At 37.8% G+C, this 21275-nt stretch overlaps 1 protein-coding gene across 1 annotated transcript in view; it reads right to left on the bottom strand.

Moving 5' to 3' along the window:
• NXPH1 (neurexophilin 1) overlaps nt 1–21275 on the bottom strand; it is a 329905-nt gene that overhangs the window by 299238 nt on the left and 9392 nt on the right. The gene's annotated exons all lie outside the window — the stretch shown is intronic.

Here is a 21275-nt window from a genome sequence, read left to right as displayed (position 1 = left end):
CTTTATCTAGGTGTGAGGCTAAAGAAAAAAGGAATGTGAATAGATCAGAGCTCCAGCAAATGGTGCAGATACCTTTATTCTCACAAAGATGTCTACATTTTATTTTTCTGTTCATAAAAATTCATAATTAAAATTGCAAAGAGCAGCCTAATCTGTTCCCTCGTTTTAGTGCCTCCATACATCACTGGTTCTCCTGACCTAATAAAAAGAGCTCATCTCTCCCATACCAATTGATGTACCAAATCACTGATTAGCTAGTGTCCATTTTGTGTACAGACCAGGAATGTATTTAATATATCAACCCCATTAGCTGCTTAATGCCATTTTCAGAATTTAACAAAGCAAATTCAAAAGCTCGTTCAACAAACTTCCTGACAATATCACGGTCCAGGTCTTTATTTCCTTTAATGCATTAATTCTTTTGCATTACTTAACCACTTTTTAAGATACTCACCAAAGTCACAGAGGGTCAAAAGAAGCCGGTAGTACCAAATCGCCACTGCACTATTTCAATTTTTCATAGATCATTATGTTAAGAATGGCCTGAGTGAACTGAAGCGAGTCAAGGAACAGCCCCAAGATTCCCCCCAATCACCCAAGAACGACCCACTGAAATTGCCCCATCCACTGGCTTAGGGACTTTCTTTGAGGCTGTGGGCAGGACAGTCTCCGGTCTTATTAATAGTATGTCAACGCCATCACATCTGCTCAGGGGGCTGCTGTAATCCCCATGAGAGTCACGTTGCATGACATGAAGCCAGCTATTGCTAAGTGAGGTCTGGGGAATAATTAGAAAGCAGGCGTTTTGACTTTTAAATATTCTACTGCCTTTGAGTGGTTTAAATAATTCCTAAGTATAAGTGCCGCCAGGGAGAGCAGGGTGTCAGCAGCAGAATGGATGTTGTTGCTAACAGCCAACAGCTGGAAAGGGACTGTGACAATGCCCCCTGCTTTGCAATACTTTCCTGGTATCCCGCGCTACACTAGCTTGGGAGTCGAATAGCACAATATGGGAAATGAGAGCTCATCTATCTACTTGTCAGGGGCACTGGCAGGCATCCTACATACAAGCCTTCCCAGCTCGACCCGGGCTGAGCTGGACCATGACCTAAAAGGAAGCCTTTCAGGGGTGAGAAGCCCTTTATGGTAATTAATCCTCCAAGAGGTACAATCCCCAATGTCACCTGAGCATAGAGGAGTAAGTAGGAAATTTCACTATTCTAAATGCTTCGTATAGATCACACTGAAAAGGGGGACATATCAGAAATGCCAAAGGAAAGCTAAGGGTTTCTGCAAGGATGCCATGATAATCCTCTGGGTGTTTTAATTGGATTTTACTCATACTTTTCTATCACACCAAGACCTCCTTGTACAATTGAAAGATTTTACTTTAGATTATGGGAAGACCTCCTATGCTATACCTTTTCCTGTTGCTTTTCTCTAAGTGCCAAAAATGATTATGTAGGGGCATGAAGGAGACACTAAGGTAGAGAACAAAGAAGAAGAGAAGGAGGAAGAGAAGAAACACTTCTGGAAAGATACTGTTTTGAGCAAAAGATATGAATAGAATATGAATCTGGAACTCCAGAGAAAGGTCCAAATGACAGGGGGGAAAAGGTGCCAATATGGAATAGCAGAAATAATTCCAACAATGGTAACAGTCAACATTTATTAATTGTCCATTTTCTGCCAGGCACTGTGCAAAACCTCTTACATACTCATTTATTCCTCAAAACCTTCAGTTTACAGCTGAGGAAACTGAACTTTAGAAAGCTTAAGTTATTAACCTAAAAAAGAGCATGAACAGTCTACAGAAAAAGAAATGCAAGTGGCTTTAAGCATATAAAAGCTACTCAACCTCACTCAAAGTTGAATAAGTGGAAATAATTAAAATAAGTTACTACATTTTATCTAAAAAAATGCTAATGATCAAAAAGTTGGAAAGGATATGAGAAATAGCCCTCTCATACATTATTGGTACAAATATAATTTGGGACAAAACTTTTAGAGAGCAATTTGAAAATATCTATCAAATTTTTAAATTTGAATACCTTTGACCTAAAAATTCCACTTCCAATAATTAGCAATGCTGGTATATTTGCACATGAAAGCATGTGGGTGTGCTGTGTGTAAAAAGACAGTCATTATAGCACTATTTATATTTTCAAAGGGTTAGAAAAACTATAAATGTCCTTTTGAGGACCTCAATAAATAAATTATTCATCACCATACAAAAAAATACTATGTGATTCTGAAAAAAATGAGGTGCTATTTGGCATGACCTCCAAGATGGTAAGTGAAAAAAAAGGAAGTTTCCATATATATAAATATGCCTCAATTTGTGCTTTAAAAGAGCAATATGTATTTTATTTTTGAGAATTTCAGTGGACATTAATAATCTACTATAAAAGGCTTATTTTCCCCCAATGTACATTTGTTTTGAGTGCCTAGAATATAGCCATAAGCATAAACAAGCAATGAAACCCATGATTCCTGAAAACTAGCAACAGAATATTCTGTTGGACACAAGCAAATACAAATCCATTCACTCTTCTCGAGATTTCAAAGTGCTTTATTTACTTTCCCATCAATTATTATACCTCTCTGTGGGCCATTTTGTTCATATTTCAGTACTACACCAAGTCACTAGCAAGCAAGAAATATGGCTAGAAGAGGAACATAGAGATTGAGATCTTTAGTCCAGGGTTCATTCATTTCCCTTTTTCTCATTTTCTTAAGTCATTTTTTCTGGAGAAATCTAAACCGTGTCATTTATCCAAAACTGTCTTTTCTTACTGACCATTTCTCATATATTCTCACTTCCTAACAGCTCAGCAATTCCAGTAAAATGAGGGCACTATTTTCCCAAAGGTCAGCCAAACTCTGGCTCTGACTGGCTTGGTATCACAACGTCAGTAGTGGGGCTTTGGGTATTTCAGAGGAGTTGTGCAAAACTAGACATTCGTTGGTTTTGCCTTCTTTACGTCTCTTCTGGTATTACGATTGCTGTTTTTATATAGGAGACTACTTCCTCCATCAATCTGGAGTCCTGTGTCTTGCATACAGCTAGCTCCAGCCTGCCTCTGCCTTAGTCTCAAGACTGGGCACATGCACCAGGTCAGGCTCATCACCACCCTTGCATCCCCATAGCTGCCATGATAAGCTCAGACACGAGCTTGCAACCCACATCAAGTCAAACAGAATCAAAGTTTTGCTGGAACTGTTGAGAAAATAGTGCCCTCTTTTTTCTGGAATTGTTAAACTGGTAGGATGTAAATTTGGAGCTGCTGACAGCAACCGTGGAATGAGAGTGAGAGTTTAGGACTTGTCTGAAAATGAAGCAAAACAAAACAAAACCAAACCAAAAGATTTAAAAAGACAGATTCATGGTGATGTCTGACCAACATACTTTGCTTTAGCTGTGCCTGAAGCATTACCCCTGGACTTATGAATTGTATGTGTCAAATAAATTCCATTGTTTCCTTTAAAAATAAAGAATTTTCTGGGAAAGAAGGGGGAGTACAAAAAAGAAAGGAATCTATGTAATACCTGCCTCAGATGAGCAATTAAAGTGAAGCCAGGCAGCAACTTGTTAGCCTCTAATATCCCTTTATGCTTTGAGATTCTGTTTGTCTAACTTTAAAAGGAGCCTCTTGATTCAGCAATTTTACTCCTCACAATTTATCCAAAGGAAATGATTAGACAAACATGCAATGATACATAGATAAATAACAGAGTGACAAGAACAGGGAAAGGATAAAAGAAATGCATTTTTAAGACATTTATTTCAGCATTTTTTAATTGGCAAATAAAAATTGTATATATTATGTACAGTGCTGTTTCGAAATATCTATACATTGTGGGATCAGCATTCTTTTCTACTACAAACACAAAAACTGAAAATGATTTAAATGTTCATCAATAGGAGCCTGGAAAGAGCACAGCTTAGCAGTTAGGTGCGTAGGGCATGGAGCCAGCTTTCCTGCACCTGCATCTCAGCCTTGTCATCACTGGTTGTGTGGCCTTAGGATGCTCTTTGGCCTCTCTGTGCTTCAGTTTTTTCCCCGATTTCTCATTGGTGGCAATCACAGCACCTGAATCAGAGAGTTGTTATCTAGATTAAATGAGTTAACATTTGAAAAGTGTCTGGCCTATTCGTGTTTATTGAATAAATAAATTATGGGATATCTCTTGAATGTAATACCATGTGGCCATTTAAAAGAATACCATTTTAAAAAAGAGTGTTGTTGATGTATATTTATTGACTTAATATGGTAATAATTTACTACATATAAGCTCCAAACAGCTTGTGGAGCATGATACCATTTGTATTAAACAGTGTTTGAGTGTGTGTATGTATGTGTGTGTGCACACAATGTGTATATATTCTTAAAGTGAGCAAAACAATAAAGCTGTTTGGATTGGGGGGAAATACAGTGACCTAGATAATACTATCTACTTCACCTTAATGATAAACTACCTCGGAGTCTCCACAAAGCCTTTCCTTGCCTATTAGGCTCCTTAATTCTTTTCATTTACCTTTTCTCTTTTTTTCCCTCTACCTTAGAACATGGCAGTAGCTGACGTTACTCTTTCTTCAAGTGACATTTTAAACAAAAGAGGAGAGAGAGAGAGAGAAACATGGACAGTGAGAAAGGGACTCACGCCAGCTGGAATCTCCTCCTGATCATATAATGTGACAGAGGGAGGATGGAGAATTGAAAGTTGAACATTCAGAGACCAAATGCTGGAGGCCAGGGTTCACTCTCCAAATGTTCTCTTCCTCCGCAACCCAGATCTTCTCCAAACAGCCCTCAGATTTTTGTGTATTTTCCTAACCCTCTAAACAGACGATGGTTACCACATTTTTAGTCAATCCAATATTCTGCCCTCAGTGTATGTTAGTTTTTCAATACCTAATATCAAAAAGTTCCAAACACAAAGAAGCAAAAATAAAGGAAATGAAGATGTATAAATGTAAGGAAGCCCTTTTGTGTGCCAGGTACTTTCACATATATTATTAACATTTCATTGATTCCTCAAAAAGTCTTGGGAGATGGCTACTCTAATCTCCCTATTTACAGACAGGCAACAAAGGCTTGGCTGTTAAGTAATGTTTTCAAAGATAGGTGGCCAATAATCAGGAGTGCTGAGATTCAAACTTAAGTTATGCATGTTACAAGGCTCATGTTGTTATACTTCCCATTACACCAGGAGACAAAAACTGGAAGTGCAAAAACCATTCAAAACCTTGTTGTCTTATTTCCCCTAACTCACTACTTATCTGAAGAGACTAGAGGAAGGTGTGTCCAATAGTCAATACAAGGTTTGAAAATCAGCCTTCTCATTGAATCCAGACTTTCCCGTTGATCACACTCTATTACCAGCTAAATGGACCTGCCTCGGGGAAGTCCTAAGAAAGGTATCAAACACCTAAATTTTTACACTGCTGTTGATTTTTTAGAAATGAATTCTATCTACCCAAAGGAACAAAAGATATTCTATAAAAAAGACATCTGCACTAGAATGTTTACAGCAGCACGATTCACAATTGCAAAGATGTGGAAACAACCCAAGTGCCCATCAATACATGAGTGGAATAATAAAATGAGGTATATGTACACCACGGACTTCTACTCAGCCACAAAAAACAATGGTGATCTAACACCTCTTATATTATCCTGGATAGAGCTGGAGCCCATTCTACTAAGTGAAGTATCACAAGAATGGAAAAACAAGCATCACACGTACTCACCATCAAATTGGTATTAACTCACTTAACTGACCAACACTTAAGTGCACATATAGTAGTAACATTCATCAGGTGTCTGGCAGGTGGGGGAGGGGAGGAGGAGGATGGGTATATTCACACCTAATGGGTGCGGTGCACACCATCTGGGGGATGGGCACACTTGAAGCTCTGACTCTGGTGGGGCAAAGGTAATATATGTAAGCTAAACATTAGTATCCCCGTAATATGCTGAAAGAAAAAAAAGAAATGAATTCTTAATGAAATCTCGCCCAAAACAGTAACTCAATGAACAAAAAAGACAGATACAAGGAGATCCCTCTTTACTTCATCCTCCTTTGGAATGGGGCCATTAGGGAGAATAAATGAAAAAGAACAGAGATACAAAATTGGGAAATGATAAATTTCAGATAAAATTAATAAAAGTTTAACTTCAGAAATTTAGCCTAGGGAACAATGATGTATTATATCATTCTCGTATTTGTAAATTAAATATTTATTGAGATCCTTTTGTATACAAACAAGCTTTTGTTTACTTATCTTAACAAAATTCACAGGCAACCTAATATGAAAACAGGAAATGTCTGTCACAGAGCAAACTGCAATCCCAAGCAAAGTCTCTTATTCTATTAAATTTTGTGGGTTGCCGCAGCATAGCTCAGTTTGGCCAAGCATCCATGTTTTATATATTTCGTGATTGCTTTCATTTCCCAGGGATCTTTGGCCCTGTATCATTCATTCATGAATTCATTCATGTGACAAATGTTTATTGCTTATCTAGGTCTATACTGCCTTTTGTCACACTCTCCATAAACACACAGACTTCATAGTGGGATTTTATATCTACTACCCATCCTTACTCTTTTTCCTTTAGATTCCCCTCACCCTTTTCACTCCATTTTGATGTGTTTGCTTCCCCACCCTCCCACATTCTTCCAATCCTAAGGACCCACAACGGACATGTCTAATAAACTAGAATCAAAACTAAAGTCATTAGTAGGGGAAAGCAGTGCACACATTTGCATTAATATTTCTAGAAGGAAAAAGATAGCAGGGCAGAGTACAATTACACATTTTCCCAAATTAAACTGAAAATGCAGTTTAACATTTCAAAACTCTGGCACTCAAAGTTGTTTTCTCTGTTGATGAAACTGTAATTATACTATTGGGCAATTTAATTAATTTTGTGTTTTATTACAGAAGTCCACGATTCTGCCTAAATAGAGTTAAATTAATGGAATATAAATTGGTTTGTCACATCTCCAAGAACTTTCGTGAAGGGTGTTTGGCTTTAATTTGTAAAATCTGTAAAGTCTCTACATGATAAAATTAATCATCCTCTCATATCATTTTATCTAAAATTCAGGTAAAAATGAATAATTTTATGCCCTCATTAACCACTTTGCCTGCAAAATACTAAAATTCTTAGATAAGCATTAAATTATTATACCACAGAGACAACCTAAGATGTTCATTAAGTTAACTCCTTCTGCTTGAAAAAAAATCAAAAAAATTATGAATAGATCAGAATCAAAAGCTACTATACGGTAAAGAGACCATTCTCTGTAATTATAGGTTTATGAATAAGAATGCTCCTAAGGCAATAACCAATTTATAAAGTTAAAGAATAGGAAGGTATCATTTGTTCCTTCTTAACCTCACCCAAAAATTCCATTTCCACGCCAGAAAGCATTTTTTCAAATAATCGTGTAAAGTAGTTCTCTCTATCAAGATTATTTCAACCTGCTAAATGTGCAATGTCTCACTCATAATTCCTAGTCCACTAAATTATTGTAGACTATCCCTTCTCTCTCCCCCACCCATTCTCTCTCATTAATCGAAAGTTATTCTCTTCAAAACTCTTTTAAATAGTTAAGCAAATACCACAATCATCACTTTACAGATAGGAAAACCGAAGCTCAGAGAAGTGGCATAACTTTGAGAGGAGTTTATTGTAGGAGAAATACTGAAGGATTTGAAGTCGGAAGTCTGGGATTCTGTTCCTGATACCTCCTGTAACTAGCTATGTGGGCCTGAATTAGTCATTTCATCAGTCTTTGGCTCATTTTCCTTAGGAATGAGATGAGGAGCTAGTGTAAATGAGCTCCAAGTTGCTTTTCAGCTTTAAATTCTAAGCCTTGCCCAAGACTGAGAAAATCTGTGTTAGGATACAGGTTTTCAGTTCCTCATCTGGTCCTCTCCCCACTGCTCAATCCAATAGACGTTAAAGTAAATGATCCAATAGACCCTGAAGTAAACAAACAATTGTTCATCATTTCACATCAGCACAGTCCCACAGACTGTATACAGAAAAGAACAGAATATATGCAGTCTCATTAGACCTCGATTGCATTAGCACCAATATTTTATTTTTGTGGGCCAGCACTCACGTTCATAATTTTATCGAGTATACCAATTCCAATTTTTTAAAAAGTCTCAAAGAATTAAATAAAAAACATTTAATATAACATTATTAGGAACTTCTCTGGGAAAGTGACACTGGCATTTGACTAATTGACCTTAAGAAAGTAAGTGAACCACACTACGCCTTGGTTCTTATACTGCAGAATTTGGCCTGAATAATTTCTAAATTTTTATACCTCTAAAAATTTTTAACTATTCCAGTCAATGGTGACAAAGATAACAGAAATGCCTACTTTGGTCTTAAAGAAACACATACATAGACACACACACATATATACACACACATAGCCTGCATCTAATCATTGCCAGTAGACTGAGAAGCAAGGGATAGATATGCACATATTTTATCTGAACCCTCACTGAGAGCTCCATCCAAGAAGAATGCTGAGGAAACATAAATATAAACAATGGGAGAATGCCAGGGGCCATGAGACCAAATGGACCAATGAAATTGGCCTTCCAAGGCTCCTTCCAAGGCTCCTTTCAAGTGTTTTTGAAAAAAACTAGGCAAGTATTACGGCAATGAAAAGCATTCTACCAATGAAAAAAATGGTGTGTGACTAGACTTTCGGTTTTTTGACTATGTTAAGAATGTGGGCCTCCAGGCCGAGCTGTCACACGCACCATGATTTTTGCTGCATAGCTTAAGAAACGATTTCTCCATCTGAGTTCCAATTCTGATCGAGCATATACCAATACCAGCCACATATAGTATCTGTGGATTATTTCCTTCCCCCATTTAGGAAGAGGCTCTGGAACTGCCTGAGAAAATTAAACTAGGTAGACTGGAGAAGTAGACATTTATTTGTATTTGTGTCAGTTGCCTACTATTGTAAAATGGTTGCATGGTAAAGAATTTCTTCAATGCCACCAGAAATTAAATGGAAAAGTCAAGAAGTAATGCCTCTTCCACAACTAAAGAATTTTAAAATATCACTTTAAAGTCATTTTAAAATGTGCAGAACCCATAGTTCCTACACAGTGTTTTTAAGAATCCACCTGTCGAGCATAAATATTCAATAGAGCATTGTGGAAATGAAAGATTCTTTATTCTAGATGTCAGGGACAGTGTTTGGAAACCTACCTAGAATAATGTGCCACCATTTTGACAATCTAATATGGCTAGAGAGTTGGAGAGCTCATTTAGGCTGCAGTGGGGAGAGTGGTGTAAATGGAGACTTAGAAATCACTGACAAAGAAATAAATTGAAAAAAAAAAGCAAAAGCAAAATGTCACTTTCACCAAGCTGGACCTTATCAAGTGAATGGATATAAAAGGGCAACATGGCTTAAATTATAAGTCTCATAATGTCAAAAATCTGTTTCCTATTGTAGTTAATTTAATATAGCTTTATGGATTTGGATGTACAAAGTAATGGTAATAGAAAAACAAGTATTTTTGTTTCAGTTTGGTATTTCTGCTCTAAATCAAATAGACAAGAAAAAAGTTATGTTTTCAAGCTTGTCGAATTCCTCTTCCAGCATGATCCACTGACCCTTGGTATGGCATGTCTGGCCTGGAAGAGAAGCAGATGTCATTCCAATAAGACCTCTGTTTCCTCGAACCTGCAACTCCATTCATCATTTTTGTCACATGCTGAGCACACATAGCCACTTGGACCAGACTCAAGGTCCCACAGCCTCTATGAATTCTAAAGAGATAGGCATACTATTTTATAAAATTGCTCAAACTGAAGCAACCTTGGAATGAGGAAATAGTGATGAACAATTACAACATTCATTCATTATTATTATTTCCAATCCAGAGATCAATGAGTTAATCAGTTACTACTGAGATAAACCAGAATTCATTATCTCCCTTACAAGCACTGTGTTTTTAAGTAAGATCCCCCTTAGTCAATATATTAACCTGTCACCCCTATGTAAATAGGGGAGCAGTAAAACAGTGTGAAATCCTGCTCTTAGTTTCTTTCACAAACAAGATGGAAATCAGCAGACTTCAGTCCTCACTCCAATGTGTATATCTCTGGTAAGACATTTAACTACCCTGTGCCTCATCTTCACCACTTATAAAGTGACTTACCATTGCCTAGCTTTCCTCCCTTCCCATTTCAGAGCAGTGGTTACATCTAGCAATGTGTCTAATGACCTTGCAAGAATGATGTGGACCATTCCAAAGAATTGTCCTTTTCTGTAAGGGTCAGCAAATAAATGATTGGCAAAGAAATAGCCCTTAGAACACATGAAAAGAAAGCCCTGCCATCTCATATTTGGTTTGAACAGATGACAAGCATGCCAATGTGCCTTGTAACAAGCCACTTAATATTTTATAGGTTAGTGGCTTCCAACAGCATCTGATATTGAATATTAGCCCAAACCCTTTTGGAAGAAGCAACAAAAAGTGGACGCTGATAAGCAGCAGGCAATTTCCTCTCAACTTGTGTTCACAAATGGCTTGTGAGTGCTAAAATTCCAGCCTGGAAGATTGCTCAAATTCTGATCCTTTTGGAGAAGTGCATTCTCTCTGGACAGTAATGGCAACCCAGGCCACAAGGCTGTGCAGATGGTATACAGAAAGAGGGAATTCTGTTTCCATTGTGAGCTGAAATGCCTTGGCTTAGTAAGAAAGCTTTACTTTTCACCCTTCTGCTAAAGCTGGAACAGCCCTGATTTCCATTAAAACATCCACTCATTTCCTTTTTAAACAGTACCACAAAGGAAAATAGGGCCAGAGATTACTCACCAAGACACAATATACAGTACATCAATTTTCTTCATGCATAGAATATTATGACAACTGATTAAAGTCTCAGGATTAGTCTGTTAAAGTGACCACAAGTTGATGTTTAATTTAAGTCAGTTCATTTTCTTTTCATCCCTGTACCACCATTCTGCAAACACAGTTTTAGTCTCCTTTTATTAGATTTACATACAAAAGAACTAACAATATAGTTCATGGAGTAATCCATTGATTGCTATGGGGGTCTTATGGAAAATGATGGCATGGTATACTATTGTATATTCTGATGATCTAACACACAAACACCCAGTCCTCTGGCCCAGAAGTCACTGCACTGTGCATGGCTGCTTAAATAAAGAAACCAGTAGTGAACACTAGACTTCTAAACTCTATATTTTAAAATGTCTTTTGCCTTTAGCAAAGAAAACAGACTTCTACACAATCTCTTCATATCTCCATTTTCTGCCTCTGAAACACAGCTTACCATGAGCATATAAATATAATGCAGTGGCTCCTACAAAAGATGACTATCTAAGTGTGGTCACCTTTAAGAATGGAGTAATTTATGATTCACAAAAAGCATCATATAGCCCAATAAAGATGTGGGCTCTATTTCAGTATCAGGACTCCAGTGAACACTGATTGCTACAAAAGTTGACTCATCCTTTCTACCTTTACCACAAGCCGCCAATGTCCCTCTAGAGCCACATTTCTCTTTTTAAAGAGCCCTTTTGCACTCATTTGTAATTTTGAGGATATCATAGATAGAGGGAGGAAAGAGATAATGGGTAACAGAAAGAGGGGCTAGTGGCCAAAACATATCATCAGAGGATCTTCTCCATCTTCCTCTATAAGAGGCCCTAATTCTGCCATGTCCTCAGTTAATACAAGCCAAACAAGGAAATGAACTAAGGGCTTAGGGAAGCGTGGTGCACAACACAGACGAGAAATGCTTTGTCCCAGACCTTGTAGTGGTTAAAATTGATCACCCCCTTTAAACTCTAAACACCTAACACATAGAAAATGATCTATTATGTCAACCATATTACAGAGTTCACTGGTAATCTGCCAGGTCCCAAAGGTAGTCTTCTTTCTCTTTCAAAATTCACTATAATAAATTTCTTACAACCATTATGTATAAGGGATATGTTAGAGGAGTCATTCACTTTTGGAATTCAATAGTACTAATATCATTATAGTTCTCATAGCAACTACAACCTATACAATTCAGATATTCTTTGCTAAGGCAATTTAATAAATAAAACTCTTTGAATTTCCTTAAAGCAAATGGTTCTTTACATCTCCTGATTAAGAGCATATTTGCCCATTTACTACATTTAGAAAAACAACCCCACTGCAAAACGCCACGGTTGGGATATTCAGCCATCTTGGAAACCAGTGATGTATTTTCATAAAATTTTTGGTAGTTGTGCATGTTTGGTTAGGTTTTTTCCCCCTTTGGTTTCTTTTCTGCTGATTAAAATATTTAGAATGATTTTCAGATGTTGAGTGACTAAGAAGGCAGGAGCTTATGTCAATTGTTGAGCTCATTGGAGAGGGTAATGTACTTATGATTAGAGTTTCTAAATACAGAGTAGAAGTAAACACTGGATAGTTCTCTCTTCCTCTCCTCCCCTCTTACTTCCTCTCTCCCTCTCTCCTTCTAATTCTATAAAAAGGGGAAAAGCATCTTTGAAAATAAACTTGATGCTTTCTGTCCTTTAGTCCATTTTAGTTTCCAGGCTGGATTGAAATTCCTGGTGTGTCATCATATTAACTCTGTCCTTGCCAGAGGCCTGTAGAAATTGGATTCCTGGTGTATAACTCCTGACAAGATTTTCCCAGAAAAGCACACTCATCTCCTGGGCTGCCAGAAGTAACAATCTGCACTGATGCTTCTTACCAAAGATAGTCCAGTTAACTTTTGCCAGCACATTTGCAAAACAGACCAGAATTTGTGAAGTGGTTCTCTAAACTATCAATAACCATGGCCACCCTACCCTAACCCCCACTCTGTTTAATACTTTAACAGGCATCAACTTCTATAATCCCAAGAAATCTAGAAAAATCAAGTCATGTCTACAGAATGCCCACTAGAAAAACAAGTTATGCATTTGACAGAGGCCATGGAAAATGTTTTCTTCTCCCCTCTTCCCACCATCCACTCAGAAGGCTTTGCCTAGGTCCTAACTAACTGCTTGAATTCCTTACCAAGAATACCCTCTGAGCAGAAGTGTGGAAGAGTAAGCTATTAAGTCAACATCACACACTCATATTCCTAATCTCAAGGCTTTAAAGAGCCCTAAAAGGAGAGTTGTAAAACACAGTGAAGAGTCAAGGGTGCCAAGGAGGTTCTAGCTGATAAAGAACCAAGATATTAAGGGAGATAAAAATGCCTTCAGGGGATCTAAAAAAAAATAACCAAAAAAATGGGAATAGGGAAAATATTCAATAGGTCCAGAGGTACAGCTATTTGACTTCAATTTCGTCAGTGATAGTAACACATTTAAAGAAAGAGTTTATCAAAAAGACTGGATGATTTTGTCAGCATACGAAACTGGGATTTAGAGAAGCGAGCCAAGGTGATAACATGCTCATCACCCTCAAGGACAAGAAGACATAAGTCAGAAGAAGGGAACCTTCAACTCCAATTTGGGCTCCATCATGGCCTCTTATGAGATAACCTCAAAGCTTTCCTTCTCTTTTCATTCTAATATATATATTTTTCCCCATAATATGTGCGGAATATGTATATACACACACACCACCAAGCAAGTTTTGATTATTTATTGGATTCTCCAGAGTCTTCATATTAAAAGAGAAGATGCTCTAAATAGAGTTTCAGATATTCTTCTCACAGGAAAAGGGCATTATCAAAAAGTCATTCTGGTTAGAGTGAGTTCATTTCGGAGTATCTATCTGACAAAGTTCAGTTTCTGGGCCCTGGACCACAGCAATTTCATCAGGCTGATACAAACCCCAGAACCTCTGAATGGCTAATCAGTCTGTCTTCTTGTATAAGCTTTTCCCATAACTAACTGTGTACTGTCCAATTTTTATTCAAAAATATTAACAGAATGTCAAGGAGAAAAGTATGGGGTAAGTTCCGTGAGGCATGCAACGTGGTGAACACTGGGCACCCATGTTCACGAAGATTCTGAATGCCTGGTGGAAAAAGAAGCATGAAAAAGAAGTGGAAATACTTCTTCTTGCCTATACAACAATCTTTCATACTCATAGCCTTTCATAAAGACTCATAATCAACCTTTCTTGTCAGCCATTTGAACATTGAGTTGTACATAAGATGAGCATATAATTTATCACTCAAACTAGGACAGTTTTGAAAATAAAAGAAGGCATTTTTGATTTAGGCAACGAGCAGAAAACAGGACTGAGCCAAGTAAACAGGAAAATATTCTTACCTTAGTTGTATGGCCAGTCACTGAACAATCATCACACGTCTACTCAGAAAGAAAACTAATGTTCTTCACCATAAAAAAAATCTAGAAGCTTTTGAAAAATAACAATCTCAATTCATTATTCAATAAACAAAATAATCTTCCAAAGACAGGAATACTTAGGATGACATTGGTCTGCGCATCTTCCCAAAATAATTTGTTCAGCTCAAGGTTAGTAGGAAAAAGAAACTCCTACTGCTGTTGAAAAAGCCATCTGTGCTTCGGAAACGGCTGACAGGTGTCTCCAGAAGCAGCAATCAAAAGTCATTAACAATCAAAATCATGACAATTAAATACAAGGATCTATCAGGGTCTTATTATCCAAATTGCAATGAAAAGAACACCCTCTCTCTCAAAGAAAGGAGCAGTTACTTTACTTTCTAAGACTATTGGCTGTACTCTGCTAATAGGGTTCCCAAACCCTATTTCCTGAGTGATCTTCAAGGAAAATAATAAGCAAAAAAAACATAGATGATAATTGGAAAAAAGCTAGAGCCTTCAAAACCTTTCAAAAGCATATCCTTCTCTCATTGCAGATTTTCATCCAGAACACTTTTATAACTAAAGAAATATATTCTGGGAAGATCTGGCATTTTTAAAAGTTCAAAGTTGAAAGCACACATTCTATAAATAAATCTACAATGAAGTGCTAAAAGGTTTATTTCTCATTTCTTATTTCACAAACGAGGAGCTAGGCATTAAAATATTGGGTCATAAAATGTTTAAAAAGTAGATTACTAGAAACTAATAGAACACATTATTATCTATTGAGCCAATGATGGGTCAAATGGCATTTTGAATTCTTTCAGAGAATATGAATATGACCTTCATGTATACCATTTACAGAAAGCAATTTTATTTACATTTTTAAATCCACATAAAGGTGAAAGATGATACTGCTGCAAAATGGAACATTTAATTTTTTGCCCCAAGGCATAACTAAGCTCTCCCAAGGTCAAATGTAGTACAAGACTGAAATGAAGCCAAACTCTCCTCCCTCATCTCCTGCCAAAAGACTTGCACTTTGTGCAGAAGTATCTTGTATCTACTTTTATTTTTCAGAAATAGATAAATTCCTAGATCCAATATAGAGTGAATAATTCTATAAAATACTTTATGGGCATTTTTCTTCTTTGTTTTTAGATTACATATCTAGAATGCAATGGAAATACCTATCCTAAGCTAGTTGAATGTTTGGACCTATTTTGAATATAAAGTATTAAACTAAGCAGATGTTTTCGGTTTCTTAGTTTGTATCATTATGAAAAGACTTTATTTTTAAAAGAATACGGATTTGCATTTCCCTTTTGTGTTCGGTAAGCTGTCAGCAAGATAGGACTCATGACAATAAATGCCACGGGAAAACTAGAGTTTATTTGCCTTGTACATGCGGTTACCCCTTAGAAATAAACTCTAATCTTGTCTCCCCACCTTTTCCTGCCCAGATGTGGCAAGTAATTCAAAAAACATGTGTGTGATTTGTGAGAAAAGATACAAATGTTATGGATCATTTTAAAATCCACCACACATGACTGTGAGGCCTGTGTTTTATGTCACGGTCTCACTTATTACCTTACTCTGAGGACTAGGGATCATTTTTCATATTGATCAGGTCAATAGAAGCAGAAAGTTCCTAAAAAGTTTGTGTCCCACATGCCATCAGCAGAAGCTGGAGTCATAATCATCAATATCAAGCTTGTATTTCTTAAGTTTACATAACCATTTGATGGGAAGCCCCCAAAGAATAAAAACTACATCTAATAAAACTACTGAACTATGGTAGTACCAACAGCAATTTTATGCACACCCCAGTTATCCAAATAAGGTCTGCCAAGAGGAAGGGGGAAGGAAGAATTCTTTATTAAAATGGAAAGCAACATAGCAATTCTTTGAAAAAGATTTTAAAAATGAGACTCATTCTCCTGCCTCTCACACACATATGCACACAATATGACATAGTAATTAAAAGCTCTGGCTGAAGAATAAGACTGCTTGGCATGGAATCTTGCTACCTTGTACCAGATACACTCTCAATGCCTCAGCTTCCTCATCTATAAAATAGAGTATTATTAATTATATCAGTGGAATGAGGACATTAATATGTTAATATTAATGATATTAATAGGACCTTGTTAATATTAATGGTACCCACCATCTCATAGGGTTGTTAAGAGAACTAAATGAAAAAACTCCATCCTAAAGTCACCCACTTTCTCCTCATCACATCTTCTATTTTTGCGGTGAGTTCAGTGTCGACTCTTGGTCATGTTACTTGACATTACCTACCTGGTTGGAAGTCAGGTGATGGTCTTTAGAAGTGTATCAGTTTGCTTTAGGATTGAGGCATGTGGATTTGCCTTTAAAGCCTCTCACTCTTTTCACTATTCCTTCAAGGAACATGGGGGTGGGACAATCAATCTGTACAGATGCATCTGGCCGCACATTAATTAAAGCCATTCTAATTGTGAAAGATTTCAATCAAGAATGCAAGGCAGGATTAAACATCTCAGACTAAATGGCTCACTTTTCATGGTTCCACACTTCAAAATATTTATTCAAGAGATGCAGATCTAAAAGTGGTAGCTCAGCTCACATGCATTAATACCAGATCTGCATTAGTTTGATAATAGCTAGAGATTGTAGCTGCCTCTTTGGTGTAGCTGTTCATAAGTCTGCCTTGCTAAACCAACAGAAATAAGGTTGAAAATCTAACATGAGGCACTCATCATTCAATTACATATTTCTTGTGAAAGAGGCAAAAAATCTACCATGTTCTGCAAATTCTCCACATCAATAGCAATTAAGTTTCACATCAAGACCAGACAATTAGTACACGGACCATGCATGAATAACTTCCTTTCATATGCAGTGGTTTGTATCTTTCTTTGCATTTAATTCTGTAGAATAGTAAGTGGTAGTGCCCTGGTGCAAGAAACTATTCACTAATAACTGGAAAAGATATGTGAGTAAAAGTATTTTATATTTTCAGTTTCAGAGATTGTGTAGACAGCCCTGTTACCAACACCACAGCTGTTTCAACAACCAATCACAAGCCATCATTCTGCAAATAGATTTTTAGAATTAAGCTTGAGATTAATTATGGCATTTTCATTTAAAATTGCTCAAACATAAAATATAATGGGTCTTGCATAAGCCAGCCCAGGCTTTTAAGAACTTTCCATCAAGCATTGGGCAGCATCAGCAATATATGTAACCAGTTGGTAAATCAGAGCATTGTTTCTGATTTAGAGGAGTTGTTAACAGGATAGTGCAATGGTCATTTTTATAAGGAAAATAAAAGTGTTACTATTCTAGTTAACCTTGGAGTGAAATGCGGAGGAGAACAGGTTTTGAAAATGTCACCATGGTTTTTGGCTGTATATAATTCTCAGTCCAAAAAGGCAAGAGAAAAAAAAAGTGTTTCATTCCCCCAATAAAAATACACAGTAAGGAAAAAAGAAAATCATAATTGGACTTACGGCATTTCTTAGAGATCCATAAACCAAGTAACACAATAAATGAGAAAATGCAGTTTTTAATTTATGTTTAGAGGAAGAAAAAAATAAGGACCTCAGATTTTTCTGAAATTTGCCTATGAATAAAAGGAAGAGATTTGTTTCTAATAAGTTAACTACATTTAGTAGTCTCATTTTTATTAAGTTTGATGCTGAAATTAAAACCTATATCCATTTACTTATGCAAAAATGCATATAAAATAGCAACAGTAAATAATATAATATGTTGTTAATATATTGTTTTAAACAAAATAATGAAGGCATGTTAGAGGGATTTTTTTCTTTCTTGTTTGTGATTTCTTAGTGACCCAGATTTCTTTGTAATCTGGTAAGTCAATAAATGCATCTTTCTTAAAATTTTGATTATGTACTTAGATGTTACCTTGGAATCTTTCAATCAGTTTCAAAATAGGTCAAGTACATAAAAGAAGGGACAACCTTATGATTATCATATCAATGCACTAATATGGACGATAAATTTCCATTACATTGTCAAACTCACTCAAAACAATCAAATATTTCACTGAACCATTTACAACTATTGATTGCACACCAAACCTGACTTTATATTCTTCCTATTTTAAATAGATGCAATATTTTACAAGGACTTCACAAGTTAGAGATTGTGAATGTAAAGCAGTCCATTAATTTTATATAAGCTGTTTTATATACCTGTGGGCCTCTAATAACATCCAGCTACAAGGTTACAAGGAGAAGAATCATTTTCTAAAGTTCAGTTGGAGAAGTTGGAGTATACATACATGACTAAAATTTCAGTTATCATGCCAGCAGTTCCTCTTTACCAAAATTGCTTTCATCTTATAGCTGAAAATACTGACATAAAGAGGAAAACAGTGCAGTGTCAGGTACCAGATTCCTATCAAGGAAATGGTAGTGCAAACCCAAGTTGGAATTCCAAAGCCGACAACTTATGAAAACTGGAGAATTTTTCACAATAATTTTCTGTGGAATTCTTCAAAGAGGTAGATATATAGATATATTTTCAGCCTTCCTCTGCTCTGTGTGTGTGTGTGTGTGTGTGTGTGTGATCTGTAAATGGAAAAGGATCTTCTGAGCTGGGAAATTTTCTCCACGCCTTTCCATTATAATTTTTCTGGCAATAATCTCTTAGAGAAGGAAATCAGTGCCTCTTTCCTTTTAATCTGTAGTTTTCAGTTATATTAAAATTTCTGTTGATTTGCATCATGGTATCTTTGTGTTGGCTCTGTAAGGCCCTGTTACACTACGAGTAAATTCATGCATTATGGTGGTGTAGGGCCTTGCAGCTGTTTCTAGCCAGTTCTTTCTGCTCAGCTTCCGGCATCATACTGCACTTTACCATAGTGTGCATTTCCAGTGAGTGGTTAGCCTGGTCTTTTGTTCTTCTAAGTTAGTACAACCTAATAAATGTCTTTTTCACTTTATTGGGATCTCTCTTTAAAGAGGCATGACTGTGGGGTCTGGTCTCACAGAGATAGTCCTTTAGGCCTGAGAAAAGTAAATTAAAAGGACATTTCTGTTAATATCAAAGCAGGCTTATTATTTCAATATAAGCACTTCCTTAATTTTCCTTTCTCAGCATGCTACATAAATATAAATAATAAGGCTCTCCACTGGATGTATGTTACATATATCTCACAGAGTTTAATTACAAAGCCTCTAAAAATGAAGACGGTGGGAGGAAATGATGCCAGTAGATCAAATAGTCCGGGTACTGTGTTGGCTAGCTGTCTCTGACGACAAGGAAACAAAGACACTCAGGTAATCACAATACACCATGAAAGGTTAGGCTCGAAGAAAAAGAAAATCCAAGGGGGAGGGCAGATATTATTATTATTATTTAAATGCCTGGAAGCTCGCAATTTTTAATTTCTTTCTCATTAACGTTATTATAATTATGATAATTTTACTGCAATGAATTAGAAGTTAGATTTTTTTTAATTGCCACAACGTATCTTCTCTGCAGGGATTGATTCACCGTAATAAGGGAGGAATGTGCCTGGTGAAGACCAGGCACAAATGCACACACACACACACACACACACCCCTCAGTTGACCCTGAGAACTATGGCTTTGCAGGCAACTGTGAAGTCACCTGTGCAGGAATACAAGTTTCAGCCCAGCAGCTGCCCACCGGGGGCATCGGGCAACTTCCGTGTGGGCAAGACTGTGCCAGGGAGTACGAGCTGCGGAAAGAAAGAAATGGGAAAACGCTTGCAATCCAGTAGGCAGGACCCTGGACAGTTCAGTGACCTCAGTGGGTGGAGGTGGAGCCTAGCCCCAGTCCTAGAAAACTGCAGAGGGCTGGCCTGTAGGCAAAAGGCCGGACTCTCGCTCCCAGGAGGAAGGCGGCGGGTCTCTCCAGGGCCTTGGGAGAATACCCCGGAGACGTGGCCCCTGCACCTTCACTTCCCTTCCTGTTCAATTTCCGACCCCTCTTCCCCGCTAGACTCGTTCTCTTCTTGCGGGCTTGCCTTTCTCCGAGCTGACTTCTCCTGTGGGTCGATGGCACTACCTGCCAGATCTCTGCTCCTTTAATACCGCGGGGATTGGCAGAATCGGGTGTCACGAAAGGATTGGCTCTTACGCTAAGGCGAGAGAAACTGACAGAACTTCCCAGCCAACCTTCGCCTTTGACATAGACAACCCCTAGCGCCAACGCTCGGTACTATCTGGCTGACTTCTGGATCAAATTAACTGCGTGACAGCCGCCAAGGAGGAACTGCGCACACTTTAAGTGACCGCAGTGTCCGCTCTAAAGCTGGCAGAGAGGCCTCAGGGGAATGTGCACCAGCGGCCGGAGCAAGGGGGCGAGGGGGGCAGGACAATGGTTGGGTGAGAGTGAGCGTTCGGGGGGGGGGGGTGTTTGTTGCTGTTTCGTGTTGGTTGTAGTTGTTGTATGGCAAGTAAATAAAGAGAAACTCTCCCCGCCCCATCCCGGGTCTAATGATGATAAATTTCACGCTGCATCAGGCCCCAGGCTGGTGAGCCTAACCATGGAAAATAATGAGGCTGCATCCCCATTCGTCTGCATTAAACGCGAGCCAAGCACTTTCGATAGCAAATATATCGATTCCCTTGCCTGGGCCGTGGTTTGTCCTGCTCCCCGAGAATAATTACTGGTCCTTTAGAAATTCATAATAATTAGGACTCCCCCCACCCCTGCGCGCCGCTTTTTAAAGACGCCCTGATCCTGGAGAGCATATGGCGCTGGTCCCTGCAGGTAGGAGATGGGGCAGGAATCGCTTCTACTCATATGGCTTTATTTTTGTGAGAAAGTTGGTTTCCCTCTCCCTGCCTCGGTTTCCTTGTCTGCAAATGAGACTTTTACATTGCAGAAGACACTTCTGACTCTAAATTATATGATTCATGTTTCTGTTTGGGGGGAGAGGTAGATTTAATGACTGTGAGAACGCGTGGGGGGCAGGA

The sequence above is a fragment of the Propithecus coquereli genome, unplaced genomic scaffold (genome assembly GCF_000956105.1).
Source record: "Propithecus coquereli isolate 6110/MARCELLA unplaced genomic scaffold, Pcoq_1.0 Scaffold108, whole genome shotgun sequence".
In the NCBI taxonomy this organism is placed as follows: Eukaryota; Metazoa; Chordata; class Mammalia; order Primates; family Indriidae; genus Propithecus; species Propithecus coquereli.
This window is presented reverse-complemented; position numbering and strand designations above follow the sequence as displayed.